Here is a 7,090-nt window from a genome sequence, read left to right on the forward strand (position 1 = left end):
TATATATATATATATATATATATATATATATATATATATATATGTGTGTGTGTGTGTGTGTGTGTGTGTGTATAATCAGCTTCCTTGTTTGGCATATCACATTGTTGACATCATAATGAGCTTGAAGTTTTCTAAAACTCCCAGATGTTTTTGTTCTCTATACCTCTCCCATCTTGTACATGTGAAGATTATTTTTTTGAACTAGTATAAGGTCTAATATTTACTCCTGTTGAATTTAATTTGATTCTATTTAGCCTGATCCCTGACTTTATCTTTTATATGATGCTTCCTAGCTACCATCCTTTTGACTATGTATTTTTAAATCCTCTTACAATTAGATTTGTAATCCTTTGAAGACTATTATTCAAACTTTCTTTTGCTCAACTATCTTTTAGCTTGAATATGACTAGTTTCTTGGCATGTATTTATAATAAAGAGATAAATCCTGATTCACTATAAATTTATATCAGAAATCTGCAACTTGGTACACTTCCAGAGTCAGAAATTTGAGCCTATCACCACAATAATCCCTGAAAGAAGAGTTGCAAAAATATCCCTGAAAAGTAAGAAATATCCCTGAAAAGTAAGATGAGATTGCTGAAGAAGAGAGATAAATGGCTTCAAAAGCAAAAAACTTTTCAGTAAAGGAAAAGGATCAGTCAAGGAAATGAACAAATAGGAAAACAAAAACTCCCAAATGATAAAGATTATGAATGAAAAGAAGCAAAAGTGAAACACTCTAAGGAAAAACAGATAATAAATAAGTATTTTTAAAATGTGCTCAGAAACAAAGCTGGGGCAGCTAGGAGGCTCAGTGGATAGGATTCCAGACCTAGAGACAGGAGTCCTGTGTTCAAATATGGTCTCAGACACTTCCTAGCTGAGTGACCCTGGACAAATCATTTAATCCCAGTTGCATACCCCTTACCACTCTTCTGCCTTTTATCAAGCACTGATACTTGTAGTGATTCTGAGAGAAAGTAAGGGTTTAAAAAAATTAAATAAAAAAATAAAATTGAATGTACCACAAGTCATATCACAATACCACAAATACCATATATATCACAAAACTACTTTAAATTTGGAGTTCTTAACCTACTGTCATAGCCCACTTTGGCAGTTTGATGAAGCCTATGGACCACTTTTCAAAATGTTATTTTTTAAAAGGAATCCAAATTAATATAAAGTGATTTTTCCTCATTCAAATTCACAGATCTTCTATCCTTGGACACTAGGAAAAGAACCCATTCTCAAAGAGAAAGCAACTTTTCTGACATAATTCCAAACTGTTTTCCATATTTTTTTCATTTTTATAACTTATAAAGGTTAAATTTAGTGGTTGGGCTTAAATTATATGAAATAATGTAGTCGCCAAAGTTATTATAGCTCAAGTCAAAAATTTATTTACCAAATTAGAGGGGAAACAAAGTAGATAAAGATGAGACAGGTTAGAGAAAATACCTATGCTAGTCCTCAGCCAGGAGGGCCAGTAGTGACTAACTACAAGGACTCCTCCAAGATGGAAGCTAGTCTCTTAGGAAACTAGGAAAGGAGTCAGCCCTCTTCACTCATCCAACAAAGTAGCCCAGGAGTCCAAATCTACTTTGAAACCATGATCCAAGCCACAGGCTCCAGTGAAGTTCCCTCCAAAACTATCTCCAGGAAACACTCTCCACAAGACTCAACTCCATGAGACTGCCCCAGCCCAAGGATTTCTTGGCTTTTAAGGTGATTTCCTGTTTCTGCGCCTCTTCACAGGGGCCAGTCACAGTTTCTAAATTGTTCAGCCCTGCCCAGCTGTCCTCACAATCTAGTGAGGTACTAAGTAGAGGTATTTAAGTTATTGTTAACCAAAGTTTTAACTCCTACTAGGCAAAGAGAATAAGGGATTCCCTTTTCACAAGTGTAAACTCAAAATAGACAAAAAAAACCAAGAATTTCCTTTCACAATCCCCCCTGTGATTCTTTAGGAGAGTAGTCTCCGCAATGAATTTATATAACTATTTTGTATCTCTAAAGATCTAGCTAAAGGTGCATACAATATTCAATAGTTAGAGATAAGAGGGAAATAAGAGAGAGAAAGAGAGAGAGAGAGAGAGAGAGAGAGAGAGAGAGAGAGAGAGAGAGAGAGAGAGAGCAAACCAATGTTTGCTAGGCACATTGACAATAAGCCAATTAAGGGGACAACCCCCTATGGCATGCATTGAAAATACTTGTGTTCAAGCCCCCAAAGTTCAATCAGTTATACTCCAAAGTTCGTGCTAGATCTTCTGATGCTGTGGAGGTTTTCTTTGGGCATCTTCATGATGCCTTCTTCATACAACTCATCTTCTAGATTCAAAGAGTTAACGAGCTCTCTTTCCTGAAATGTTTCTTTCTCAAAAGACTTTTTTAGTTTTATGGCAATTATACAATCCTTATGGTAATTATACAAGCTTTATTTAGTTAACATTAATATTTGTGACTTCTATGATTTATTCTTTCATCCACTCATTATTTTCAATAACATTATTTAGTATCCATTTAAAATTATACCTTTTGGGGGCAGCTGGGTAGTTCAGTGGATTGAGAGTCAGGCCTAGAGATGGGAGGTCCTAGGTTCAAATCTGGCCTCAGACACTTCTCAGCTGTGTGACCCTGGGCAAGTCACTTGACCCCCATTGCCTACCCTTACCACTCTTCTGCCTTGGAGCCAATACACAGTATTGACTCTAAGATAGAAGGTAAGGGTTAAAAAAAAATAAAATAAAATTATATCTTTTCCTCCACATCTTTCTATTTGGGGAGAATTTTTTGATTGAGCATCTGATTTCATTGGTATACAGGAACTTCCTGTGAGAATACTCTAATTCCAGTGTAGAACTTCACTGACTCAGAAATTCATAAATGTAGAGAGTTGCCTGGAACACTGAGAATTTGTGACTGGTTCAAGTCACAAATATGTGTCAGAAATGGGAACTGGATCTAGGTCTTCTTTACTTTGAGAACAGTTCTTTGGCCACTGTTCCACAGTTATCTTCTTCTTATTGATATCAACTGACTGGGTGCCAATGTCTTCTCTTTATCAAGGTATCAGCATGATGCTTCCCCTGGGCACAGCAGGTGACTTGCCCTGAGTTAAGCAGGTGAATCAACTATCCCTTTTCAGAGTTCAACACTCAAAGGTCAAGACTGTCTCTCTTCTAAAATGACTGAAACCACATATCTCAGAGGGCAGCTAGGTGGCAAGATCTGTGCCAAGAAAATTTCAAATTGGATTATAAAGAGCTGAATGATTGAACAACAAATAGATCTCAGAACTGTGTCATTTGAAATTATTGTAAGCCCTGGGAGACTACAACTCCCAGGACTCTCTCTGCTACAACTTCTCCTGACAACTCCCACTTCCTTTGGGGGAGGTGTCAGGGAAAGTATAAAAGGAAAAGTTTGGCACCTTTTCTCCCTCTCAACCTTGGAGGCTGGCTGGGTTCTCTCCACCTGCTAGCTCTCTCTACCCTGAACCCTGATCTCTCTCTTGGCACCTTTTCCCCTTTCTTCCTACCTCCTAGTTTTCCCTAGACCTTCCCTTTCTAATTAAAGCCTAGCTATTCAAACCCTAAAGTTGCTCTCTGATCATTCATTTGAGGGCTCTGGTCAATTTCCCCCTGCTGGGGCTGGGATCACTACCTTCCTTTCCCTTCCTCTACCTTCCTCTCTCCTTCCTACCTTCACTTTCACTCCTCTCATCCATCCTACTTTCCTCCCTTCCTCCCTTCACTTTCACCCACACAGAACTCTCTTCTCCATTGACTCCCAGGACTCCTACCTGATAAATACAATGTCTCTCCCAGGTGAGAGAGTTCCATTAAAAGATGCTGTGGCCAAAGAAGATTGGAGAAAGAAATCTCCTCCCTCTCCCTTGAGGTAAGGCAATTCCTTCATGCCAAGAGGCAAGCAATTAGAATTAAGTGACTCACCCAGGGTCACACAACTAGGAAGTGCCTGAGGCCATATTTGAGCCCAGGACTTTCTATATTCAGTTCTGGCTCTCTAGCTACTAAGTCACCTAGCTGCCCTTCATTATTTCAAAGAGAAGTGTTTCTTTCTTTTTTCCAGTGCTTATTTGATTAAATCTGACAGAGGGATGTTAAAATTTCCTACAATTGTTATGTAAGGGTGGAAACTCTATCTTTACATTAAGCCCAATTAATATCAAAGAAAACCCAAAGGAAGGGCTTAACTAAATTAATCAATCAAAATATAAACTAGATGAAAGAAGCCCTTAATTCATTTGAAAGAATTAAAGTGTTTTGATAAGAGATGTTACAATGCCAGAAATATCTTGTGATTGTCTGAAAGAATCAAGTTAAACTCTGTGCCTAAATATAACAGGCCAGTTTGGGATGGTGTGGTCCAGGAAGAGGCCAACAAGTGGTGCTCAAATTCAATGGTGAAGCGAATCTTAAGATATAATTACCCTTAAGGGAAGAGATAGAAATGAATTTCTCTCCTTTCATCTCTCCCACTGAGCAAATAAACTTTTCAAAGAAGTTCTAAAGGTAGATTTCTAGGTGTCCATAGCAACATCCTCAGAGTATCAGTAGTTGATGAAAGCTTCTGCATCAAGTACTAAGAGAGACTGAAGACAAAGCAGAAACATGGAAGAAAGGCAGCTTTAAGATTCTAGATGAGCACTAACTTTCAGAGCCCAAGAAAGAACTTCACTGAAGGGTAAATTCATTAGAATTCCACAAGGGGAGAAAAATACTTCCAATGACTAGGAGCTATAAATTTAACTTTTGAACGTGTGTGTTTTATGTTTATTCAGTTTGAGCCCACTTCCTTTGGAACCCTGTATATGAAGGAAAAGTGCATTTCCAAATTGAGGGGAATATTTTTATAACAATTGATTTTTGTGTACCTATTTAGTAAATAATCTTTCTGAAAGTTAATTACTCCTAAATGATAATAAACAGGAAGCACACTGGTGGAGACTCCTAAGTAACAGTATTAGAGATCCCAGCCCCTCAGAGATCCTCCTAGAACCCTGTAGGAAGAAGCCTTTGATCATCTTCTAGAGACTCAGCCTGCTAATATAAGTGGAAGTTGGGGGAAAAGCCCAGGAGGGAATACTTAAATTACTTACTAGAGCTTTTTTTTTTTTTTTAAACCCTTACTTTCTGTCTTAGAATCAATACTGTGTTTTGGTTCCAAAGCAGAAGAGTGGTAAGAGAGTAAGCTTATAGAACCAAACCCCCAAAACATATACCAAAATAAACAGTGATAAATCATATGTTTTTATCTTGAATGTCTACTTCTTAAAAAATTTGCTTGTGACAAAAGTGTGACATAACCTCATGTTAGCATTACATATGTCTCTATGTTTTAAGTGTGTTTCTTATGTACAATAAATTATTACTTTTGCCTTCAAATCTAGTCTGTCACTGTCTTCCATATGATGGGAGAGTTCATATCATAATGTTCATGATGATAATTGATGTTTATCTGAAACGCTATATAGCTTTTTGCCATTTTCTTTATGAGAGCTAAATCAACCCTGTGTCTACAGCTAGTATTGCTTGGAATGATGTAATTCCAGGCTGTCTCCCCACCCGCATCTCAAATCACAGGTTCGTGCCTCCCTTACTGTAATCATCCTTACATGGCTATAGTTTGTTTTGCATGAGACAATGTTTTCTTTCCTGTCCCATCCTACAGATGAGATCCCTCCTTTCCCCTATCTATCCAAGATACCTAATTATTTTATTTTTCTTCTGCCAGTCATTTGTTCTTCTATCCTTGATTATGTAGCCCTAATAAGTGTATTGTTAATGTACTTATCTTTTCTCCAGCTCCATCTCTAATTTTTAATGACCTATTTGTGTGGCATTCAAATTTCAAGAAATACTAGGTCCCTTTTTGCCCTTCTATCCTCCTCTAGGTTACTTCTCTTTAAACATCCTAAATAGTGTCAAAGGCTCTTCTTCAACTTATTTCCCATAGATGTGTCAAAATGATAGAAGATCATTTTGAAGTTATAACAATAAAGATAGCACTATTAGATGGTCCTCGGTATGCAAGGCATAAAATTTAAAAAATTTTTTAGGTTTATAAAACAAGGAGTTAAAAATTCAGTGAAGGTGCTTGTCACCATCATGGAGAATGTTTAATGCAGAGCACAAATGAAAAAGGGGTTCTCTTTGTTTATGAAATTGTTCTGACTGTATCAACCCCTCGAATATTTCAGAGCCTTTCAAAGGAGAACTATAATTACTAAAAAAAAAGTTCAGGCTATATCCTACATTATACAGATCATGATATATACATAGACAGCCTAAGGTTGGTTCATCAGTCCATGTAAGTCCAATAACCCTCAAGAGAAATAATTAACTTAGCCCAAAATTGAATAGGAAAAGATTGGGCATTTTGGAAATCGTATAGTGCTTTTAATTATCCTAAGCTTTTTCCTGAAACAAACTCACTCTTTAATAATGATAGAGTATAAGTAATATTGAACATCAAGGCAATTAATTAAATTTTATTTGTAACTATTTACTTTTAAATAAATCACTATTCACTGTCATCATTTTTCTTTCATCCTCCCTAAGGCTCTATCAGGATTTTTTGGACATTCATTTCCATTTGTTTTTCCTTTTTTTTTTTTTTTTTTAAAGGAGAAGAGCTGATTCTGGAGGGCAATTTGGAACTATGCCCAAAGAGCAATAAAAGAATGCCTACCCTTTGATCCAGCTATACCATTGCTGGGATTGTACCCCAAAGAGATCATAGATAAACAGACTTGTACAAAAATATTTATAGCAGCGCTCTTTGTGGTGGCAAAAAACTGGAAAGTAAGGGTATGCCCTTCAATTGGGGAATGGCTGAACAAATTGTGGTATATGTTGGTGATGGAATACTATTGTGCTCAAAGGAATAATAAACTGGAGGAATTCCATGTGAACTGGAAAGACCTCCAGGAATTGATGCAGAGTGAAAGGAGCAGAGCCAGAAGAACACTGTACACAGAGACTGATATACTATGGTAAAATCGAATGTAATGGACATCTGTACTAGCAGCAATGCAATGACCCAAGACAATTCGGAGGGATTT

This window comes from Gracilinanus agilis, chromosome 3 (genome assembly GCF_016433145.1).
Source record: "Gracilinanus agilis isolate LMUSP501 chromosome 3, AgileGrace, whole genome shotgun sequence".
In the NCBI taxonomy this organism is placed as follows: Eukaryota; Metazoa; Chordata; class Mammalia; order Didelphimorphia; family Didelphidae; genus Gracilinanus; species Gracilinanus agilis.